The 9,825-nt window shown below is 43.4% G+C and overlaps 1 long non-coding RNA gene across 1 annotated transcript; it reads left to right on the top strand.

The window, feature by feature from the left end:
* The first annotated feature begins 1,669 nt into the window (after nt 1-1,669).
* Nucleotides 1,670-9,545, top strand: LOC134481025 (uncharacterized). Its single transcript, XR_015633191.1, has 4 exons — nt 1,670-1,755; nt 3,643-3,765; nt 4,296-4,471; nt 4,576-9,545. It is a non-coding gene; the product is annotated as an uncharacterized LOC134481025 (long non-coding RNA).
* Nucleotides 9,546-9,825: the final 280 nt, after the last annotated feature.

Here is a 9,825-nt window from a genome sequence, read left to right as displayed (position 1 = left end):
TTCTTGGGGCTGTGTGTGTGTGTGTGTGTGTGTGTGTGTCTGTCTGTCTGTCTGTCTGTCTGTCTGTCTCTGTGTGTGTGTGTCATGGGGAGTTTGGAAAAACTGTGGTAAGACCAGAGCCCAGACGTTCAAGAAGTTCTCAAGGAATAAAATTTGTGCCCAGAAGGAGTCCAATTGTCCTAAAGATTGAGACATTTCAAGGGCTCACATGGCTTTTCCACCTTATATATTCAAAGGGTGTTTTTTTAAAACACTAATAATAGCAAAACTCTCCCTTTGACTTGCTTGGGAAGAGAAAAAAAAAAATCCCTGGAAATTCTACAGGAAGCTTCCGTTTTGCATCTATGTGATTAAAAGTTAAGTGGAAAACCAGGCCGTCAGGATTGTTCATGACTTAAATTTGAGTATGACCAGTCTGTGACATTATCTTTCAGGCTGACAGAGCAAAGCTATGACTCTCTGGCTTGGTTTGGATGGGTATAGCAGTGGCTGTCATTTTGCATAGATGATGATGATAGGATGATGATGGTGATGATGGTGATGATGGTGGTGGTGATGATGATGATATGATGATGTGTGTGTGAGACACACACAGCAGGGGGGAGACAGTCTAGGGTCCCACTGATGGCATGCAGCTAATGACCTGAGGATCCTCCAATTAGCTTCATTCTTAAAGTTCCTGCCATCTCCCAACAGCATCACCTTGGGGACTAATTTTTCAGCCACAGTGGACCCTTGGAGGACAATGAACCACATTCACTAGTGGCAATCTCCAAATACAAACTCAGTAATCTTACCAAGTTTTTAACCTTCTTTTCTTATTGTTAAATTTTCATTGACAACATTTTCCTTTTGGTGTAATTTTAAAGAGAATAAATATGTATCTTATCTGTCTTTTGATGGAAGATTTATCAGTTGGCACAAGGTCTCTCACTATGTAGCCCTGGCTATCCTGGAGTTCTCTATGTAGACTAGGCTGGCTTGAACTCACAGAGATCTGCTTACCTCTGATTCCAGAGTGGTAGGTGTAATTATGTACCACCACACTCAGTATCTTGGGACAACTTTTTAAAAACTCTGTGTTGAAACATTTTGAAATAGTATTTCAGTATTTTTTTTTAAAATAGTATCGATTTCTATGTAGATTACAACACTTAAATATAGTTTCACATTTCTGCAGACTTTGCAATCTCCTGCTACACCACAAGGCAAGTACATCTTCAGCCCATACAGTAGATTTGGGCTCCAGAGAGGAACAGAAGATAGTTATCACATGAAATTTGAATTTTATTTGATACAGCTCAGCATATGGAATTGGTTTTCATGTTAATGGAGATGGTGGATCCTAACACCTCTGGGGAATGTCACCAGGATGAAGCCTGGGAGAAGGGGCTACAGAGTTCCAATCTGAGTTCAAAAGTTTGAACTCAGACTGAGGGGCAACTCTAATCCAAAGAGCAGGAGACTCACAACCCAGGAAGAACCAGTTCCGGTTCAAGTGCCAAGACAGGGAAAATCTCACATCTTAGGTTGAAGGCCACCAGGTGGGTGTGGGATGATGTCACAGGTGAGGCAAGTACAAGATAGAAGGAGGCCTGTCATTGGACAAGAAGGAAGGGTGGGCGGGAGAAAAGTTTGAAGGAAGAGGAGGAGACTGGAACCGGAAAGAGGAAGAGACAGGAAGGAGAGAGAGGGGGCAGTCATGGCGGAGAGAAAATGGAAACTGACGTTAAGAGTCCCTCTGTGTACTTACAGGTTGTTATTAATGTTCTTAAGGGATGGATGGTACTGGGCTCTGTATGTTTAGGTGGGCAATTGTATCTTATCAATTGGGCCAAAGATTATTGTGTTGTGTGTTCTTTCATGTGTACATTTAAGTGTAATGGAGTGTGGGGTGGCTGGGCTGGGCCGCCACGGAGTTGGGATGTGTGTTTCTGGCATGGAAACCTGCCTTGGGCACTAGATAGGTAGAGAGATTGCTGCCAGGCTCAGAGAGAGGCCTTTGGCAGAGTGATATGGGATGGAGCAGAGCGGGCGAGAGGCTTTGCTGACTGAGAATTAAGATATCCAGCAGATATTTTGGGGCACTGTGGTGCCAGATCTAGCAGGATAAAAGACAGCGTCTTTATTTTTTATATTTTTACAACAATGGGGGGGGGGAGTTCTCTCTGCTTCTGTAAACACAGACTCTTGTGATGATCTTCAGATCTGTATCTTCTTAAACTGTGCCCAGTCTTCATAGGGAGAGCCGTGTGTATTACCCAGCCTAGCAGTTGAAACACGGCAAACACACTCAGAGAAGTGTCCCTAAATACATTTGACTAAACGCTGAGTATGCTATGTCCAGGTCAAACTGACACATGAATTTAACTATTACATCAACCGTTGCCAGAGGCCATGGTCTCTAGACGATCAATTTGTACGTACTTGATGCAAACTTAACCCCCAAGCTGATCCTGAAAATCATAAAGATTTGTGATTATAATGGATTCTAATTTCCTAAATAGACACATCAGGCAAAGCACTTTTAAGAACATATAGTTTTGCCACATACTAGCATGAGATAGATACATCGGGCTTTAAAAGGGCTGGTGTCTAAGGTCTGGGTGTGAATGAGCTGGGATATTGTGCAGGGGTCTTCAGGTTGACTATCCCCTAGCGGAATCTCCCTTCAGACTATGGATAAGGAGCTTTCTGCCGTGTCCATGGTCACCAGAATACAGGCTCCTTTTCTCTCTCTAGTAAGAGATGTGACCATGTGATTAGACCGTGGCCAGTGGAATCTGAGAAGCATCACATGCTGTGTACTACCAACCTTACTGAAGAAAGAGCTTGCCTTTTTGTCCTAGTCTATCTGCTTCTTGGAGTATGGGCACTGCTGTATGTGACTATGACGTTCAGGACACACGTAGCTGAGGAACAAGACAGAAGGAGCCCAGGTCTCTGACATGAGCTTTACACACCAGCCTTATGCTTTCTCCCTGGCTATCTGTATTGATATCTATCCATTTCTGTTATAGCCACAGCCTAGTAAATGGTACCTGCTCAGACTGAGCCTTGGATGGGATCTTTCATCCAATGTGATCCTTTCCATCTGTTTTGAAGCTCACATATCTGCTCACAAAGGTCTCTGCCATCCTGCAGCTTTGGAAGGCTTTTCTCTTTCTATTACTCCTGCATCCTTGGGGACGGAACCCTGAGTCTGGCACATTCCAGGCAAGTTCTCTGCACCTGAGGCTTACCGATAGTTGTTGGGAGGTTCTTGAAGAGTGAATGCTGATGCTTCAATGCACTCCCTCCAAAATGACGGAGTTGAAACTTGATGACTGTGACAGCATGAAGAAATTGGGTCTTTAAGAAGTGATTAGGCCACAAGGACACCTCCCCCATGGGCAAGCAGTATTTTATCCAACATTTTCGCATGTGTCTATATCAGGGAGAAAGTCTATAGTTTCTTTAAAGATGTTTTACATCTGTTTGTTCTATATATGGAGGACAGAGGACAACTTGAAGAAGTCAACTTTCTCCTACTTTGTATATTCCAAGGTTCAAACTCAGTCCACCAGATTTGGCAAGAAGTACCTTTTCTTGTCGAACCATTTCATCAGCCCCCAATTTTCTTTCTTGTTGCTGTGCTTGTAGGGAGCAAGTGAAGTCTTGCATTGTCCTGACCCACAGGGCAGTCAGCGGTGGTTGGGGACTACCTAGGAGAGAACAGAAGACAAGAAGCTAGAAGAAAGATACCAAAACAGGATTCTGATCAAGGCAACAAATTTTATTTTTTCCCAAGGCTGAATTTATACCATAGCAGGGGTAACAGAGGGAGGGGGGAAGCAGGAAATATTTATGCAGGCCAAGGACACTGTGCTCTTGTGGTCAGGCAATTGGCTGACATCAACAGGATGTCAGAAAGGTCACAAGTTTGTCATATCATTAGGCAACCTGACTACCAGATTTGTATTAACCTTCTGCAGCTGGCTGGGGATTTTCCATCGTCCTGACCTCTTAATGATCCCAGTCATACTTAACTCTAACTATAATATTAACATCAATGATGGAGGGTTTTAAGGGCATAGCTCCCAATATTGCATGGCATGGTGGTTTGAGTAAGAGTGGTCCCCATAGATTCATGTTGAATGCTTGTCCACAGGGAGTGGCACTATTAGGAGGTGTGGCCTTGATTGAGTAGGTGTGGCCTTGTTGAAGGAAGGATATCATTGTGGGGGCAGGCTTTAAGGTCTTATATGTTCAAGTTGTGCCTAGTGCGGGACATAGTCTCCTTTCCATGCCTGCAGATAAAGACATAGAACTCGCAGCCCCTCCAGCACCAAGTCTGCCTATACACTGCCGTGCTTTCCACCATGATGATAATGAACTAACCCTCTGAAACTATAAGCCAGTCCTAATGGAATGTTGTCCTTTATAAGAGTTGCTGTGGCGATGGTGTCTCTTCCCAGCAATAGAGCACAAGGTAAGCCACATGGATGTATGTTGTTGACTTGAGCATAGCAAAACTTTCCTCTGGTTAGTATGGCTGCGTGCAGAGAATGTTCATCATAGCTTTCTCCTCCCCAGATATTTGTAGAACACTGCTACCTACTGAGGCTTCTTTTACCAAGATGAGCTGAACTGGCCTGTTATCAGTTGTATAGAACAACCTCAACTGCACTAAAGAAACACACCAAGCTCCTGTACCACAGCATCTTCATCTGAAAGCCCAGCCTACCTGACCCCAATTCTTCTGTTTCTGTCACCTCGCCGTTCTCTTGTTAGCCCTACTCAGGGGTCTGAGAGCCATGCTGTGCAAGGACACACACGTGTTGGTTTTATCTGGTTTTACTGTTGGGGCAACAATGACTTTGTAAAAAAGACGTTGGTAGCATTTTTCCCTGTTTTTGCTGTTGGATTAAGCCGGTGAGTTTAGAATAACTTTTTTATAGCAATAATAACTAATTTGGTGTTGTGCAAGACGCTCATCCAGTACTTGCAGATGGGATGGACTGTGAGCTCATTTCAGCTTAGAGCCTTTAGGATGGTTTATCCCCCTAAATTCACGCCACTGGGCTTAGCTTGCAACCGTGCTTGAGCGACCTCGCCCTTTTCTCCTTTGCCTAATTTAGTGTCCACTGGACACCCCAGTGTCTCCAGCTATTTGAGGAGGGCCCAGGGCTTGCTTTGGAGAGATAGCACCCTGTTATAGATTCTGTCACTTATATTTTAACATTGTTTAAGCATTGAGGGTATAGAGTTTTATCAGTATTTTAAAAATGGCATCATACATAAACAGCATGTGAGTGTATTATATCTTATACCTATATACACATATGCATATATACATGTGTTCTTCTATAGGGAGACATGTACTTACATTATCAAAATGTATGCCTATAAATCAAACATTCCCCTTGGCTTATCATTGTAGTTTGTGTCATGGTAAATCTATTGTCGTTGAAGATAGTGTAAACAGAAATGTTTCTGATGCCACTAACCTATCTAATATTTCAGTGACACAGCACGCTGTCAATTGTCTACTGATATGGTGGCATGGCGACTGTGAGCTTTGTCATTAAAGAGTAACGCACTGCTTATTGGTCTTGGGAAAGAGTCTAATTCAAGACTAGAACCCTAATTTCTTCTGCACATGTATCATTTTCACACTGTGGTAAAGCGAAGACACTGTATGTTGAACCACATCAGTTGGCATCTATCTGTAATCTACACGTGGGGTTCATTTTATAGAAGCCTGTTATTTCCCAAGGCCAGCACAGACGACACAATTCATTTCAAGGGACAGACGAACACTACTGAACCAACATCCATCCTGCCACTGTCTTCTTAGTTAACCTTTGGTATTAATATAGAAGAATAACAAGAGGCTCCCGTATCCCAAGGGTGTCACCTCCATGGGAAACTATTGGTTTGGGCTTAATTTTTCTGGCCAATAGGCAACTATGCATATGTATTTAATACTTTTTACAGTGCTAAGTACCCTGGAAGAATTGAAGACTAACTCTGTGGCCCCAGTACAACCTAGCATACGCGGATGCCATTTCTCAGAAAAACACTTTAATTCGTCCTGAGAATTTGACTTTGCCCCTTGCTGTACTTGCAGAGATCCGTGTTGTTCTCCTGTGACATGTTTTCCTTTTACACAAGGGTGTAGTTTTATGAACAGCAACATTCCCCAGTAGACTCTGAGCACCCTGGGTGCAGAAGCACCTTATTTATAAAACATGCTTGGTATTCTGTGCAAGTACAGAGATACAGTAGAATTCAGCCAACCCCTTTTTGGCATTAAAGGAATGGGTCTTTTGGTTCTTAGAGTCTGGTCATTGGGGTAAGCAGCTGAAAAGCAAGTTAGAAATGGAGGCTTGCTGGGTCTGTTTTGAGTGCTTGTGGATAATTTCCATGGTTCCTTGCAGTAAGTCTCTAATGAGGACCCAGAGGAGAGAGAGGTTCCAGTCTGGCCTGATCATTGGAATGGCGCTGTACTTGGTGATCTGTTTCTTTTCCTATGTAGGCACTGAGAACTTCTTGATCATTCCTCTTTCCTTTTTCACGTTGGGGCTACAGACACAGATTCAATGTGGCCTCTCACACAACAGACATATATGGATGTATAGAATTAATTTGTACATCAAACTCCTGTCCTGAATCAATCTCTTTACACTCTTACTTTGCACCCTGGGGCTTTTTTGTCTGCGGATTAATTGTTTTAGTATGAAACTTTGAAGTATAGTCTGCAAAATTTTCATACTTTTCCATGATCATTCTTTAAAAGTATTTTATTTAATATTCATACACAGATATAGTGTGTTTCATTAGGAATCTGCATGTTCATATGCTAAGGTCCTTGTCTCCAATTGGATTTTGATTGATCAATAAAGATGCCATCTGCCAATGGCTAGGTGGAAAGAAAGAGGTGGGACTTTCAGGTTTTCACAGGCTAGGAGAGAGGAGAGAGGTCAGGAAGAAGAGAATCGAGATACTTGGGGGAGAGAAGGAACAGACTCAGAGCTGCAGGGAGATCTTCCATAATATAGGCAGAAAAGAAAAGCAGCCCACAGAAGGGCAACCCAAAAGCGTCTTGGGTAGCAAGACCAGTGGACTTCGCAGAAGGTAACTGGGCGACTAAGCTGAGGGCAGATTTAGAGTTGTTGAGCTAGGAGTAAAGGGAAGGGCACATTAGCCAAGGGAGGCTTGGAAGAGCCCAGCCACTGAGCCGGTAAGGCAGGTTAAAAATGAGCTAGCGTGTGTCTGTCTTTCATCTGCAGATCTGAGAGAGCTCCTGGGCGGTACGTGCATGCAACCAGCTGGGCCCACAAAGCAGGACAGTAAGGTTGGGGATTCCTCCGACCGTCCTTTTGATTACACAGGAGGGTTTTATCTCTCCTGTTTCTATCCCTCGATGTTTCCTTAGCAGGCATACACATTTCCTGCTTGTTCTACAACTCATCAACGGACTCAGCTGAGGTTGCCCAAGGCATTTAATACCGAGTTTAGAAGACCTAGACAATTTGGTCTTTGTCTTTCCTTTGGACTAATTAGTAGTACTGATTAACTTCTGTTGTTGTTGAACCCAGGGCCTCTTATATGCTAGGACTTTACTTTACCACCGAGCACCACATTTTCTGTCCATTGGTAGCACCACGTTTTCTTATTAGCTTAAATTTTTATACAAAGACTAACTCATAGGGCGGGAGAGAGGGCTCCGAGGTTAACAGCACTGGCTGCTCTTCCAGAGGTCCTTGGTTTGATTCTTAGCACTCATATGAGTGATGACTGAAAACGATCTATAACTCCAGTTTCAAGACATCTGATGCCCTCTTTGTTTAGAATCATCCTGTTGGTGAGACTTTACATGTGTTGCTTCTGACATTACTAGAAGACACAATCTCATAGCAAACTCCCTGATTCTCTGGCTCCCACAGTCTTTCTGCCCCCTCTTCTATCCCTCATGTTCATTGAGCATTAGGTTTGGGTGTTGTTTAGTCCACTGAGACAAGGCTCCACAATGTGGACATGTCAATGAGCAGATGTTTATAAATTGTTGTTAGAAATATGCTGGTTTAGTGAAATAGTAGTTGTAGATTCTCTTCCAAGACCCTTGACTTTGGTTCTGGTTAGTTGGAGAGGTTTCCAATAATGGGCATAATTTCCCTCTTGAAGAACGGGTCTTAAATTCAGATAGGGAGCTGTTGGTTATCATCAGGTGTATGTGCCACTGCTGCACCCTTAGGGTTACTGTGCCATGCAGATCATTGCTGTGTTTCATAGCTATAATAGCTTGGTAGGACTCTTGGCTCCTTTTGAAGTTTGCATGGTGCATTCTGGTCCCATGAAAACTAGTCTCAGGGAGGAGGGTTCCAAGTCAGTTCCCACTCATGGGCTTTTTGGCCCTGTTTCTGAAGTACATGGTGTCTTCAGCAATGGGGACTTAACTCTGTCCACTCTGGGGCAACCAGGGGCAATAGAAATAGCATGTAATGTTTTGGGAGTCTCTTGATCAGTCTAGACTAACACCATGGAAGATGGTTCCTCATATTTGAGGTTGGGCTTTGCTAGATAGTCTTTGGCTCTTAGAGGGAGCAGTGCCAGCCCAGATGAGAAAATTTCATTTAAATTAGAAATGTACACTTATACACATACTTATGTGTATTCTAGTTTTCTTTAGGTGACTAGCTAAGAGCTTGGTTCTTTACGCCTTTGTCGTAATCCTTAGTATAATTTTACCCTCCTCCATCCTTCTTCTGTGTTTATCTCTCTCGCCCTCCTGAATTAGAACCCGTTTCCCCCTTGCCATGGTCAGATCACATGCACTCCGCTATGCCCCTCTCTATTGCTCTACCACCCTCCATTCACTCACTGTTCTCTTTTTATTTCTCTGGTTGCTGCAGTTGCTCTCTCTGGGGCTGGGCTACCTCACTCTGTCTGATTTTTTTTTCTAGTTCCATCTATTTACTGGAATAGACCATGGAGACGTGTCATCGTGTTGTGTGATGATTCAATTGTCTCAGAGATGACCCGTTTAAACGTCTCCAAGTGAATTTCATTTGTCTGAATTTTGACATGGCTCCAGGGATCTTTGAGAGATGGTCCAGTAATAGTTTCCAGGCTTGCTCTATGCTTTATTGACCTAGATCTAAAGCAGTTACTTCTCCAGGGGATTCTGATCACTTTCAGTGGGCAACACGATTTAGGGACCACTAATGGAGGATTGGATGTTAACCTCTTACCTAAGAACATGGGAGTGGGACGGACTGAGCTGTAGACATCACTGTATGGATGTTAAGTGTGCTCATTGCTTCTGAGATGGAGGGATTAATTTCCTGAAAGTCTGTCCAGTGAAAGGAGGCACAAACTTCATTTTTGAGACTGGGTCTTATTATGGAGCTCAGGCTGAAACTGGACTCACAAACCCGTATCTCCAGAGTGATGCATTACAGGCCTGCATCGTGATACCCAGGATGCTTCATAGTTTTCATTGGCAAAACACTTTACAATGGTATAACGATACACTTCCAATTAAAATTTATGATACATTTTACAGATTTCTCATTTTGTTTTTGTTGCCATGGAAATCTTGGTTCCTGGTGATTCAGCTAATTAGTGCTGAGTCTTACTCTTCATTTATCAACAATAAGAATGGCGATGGGGGAGAAGCTTCAGCCGGTAAAGTGCTTGGTGAAATCACAAAGACCTGAGTTTGGATCCCCAGCACCCACATAAAAGCTATGCATAGGGGCATGCGTCTGTTACCCAGTGCTGGGGTTTCAGGGTGGGGGTGAGGGGAACAGGGGAATCCACAGAGCTCACTGGCAACCA

This window comes from Rattus norvegicus, chromosome 11 (assembly GCF_021556685.1).
Source record: "Rattus norvegicus strain SHRSP/BbbUtx chromosome 11, alternate assembly SHRSP_T2T, whole genome shotgun sequence".
Classification (NCBI taxonomy): domain Eukaryota; kingdom Metazoa; phylum Chordata; class Mammalia; order Rodentia; family Muridae; genus Rattus; species Rattus norvegicus.
The sequence above is the reverse complement of the archived record's forward strand: the minus strand, read 5'-3'. Positions and strand labels throughout refer to the sequence as shown.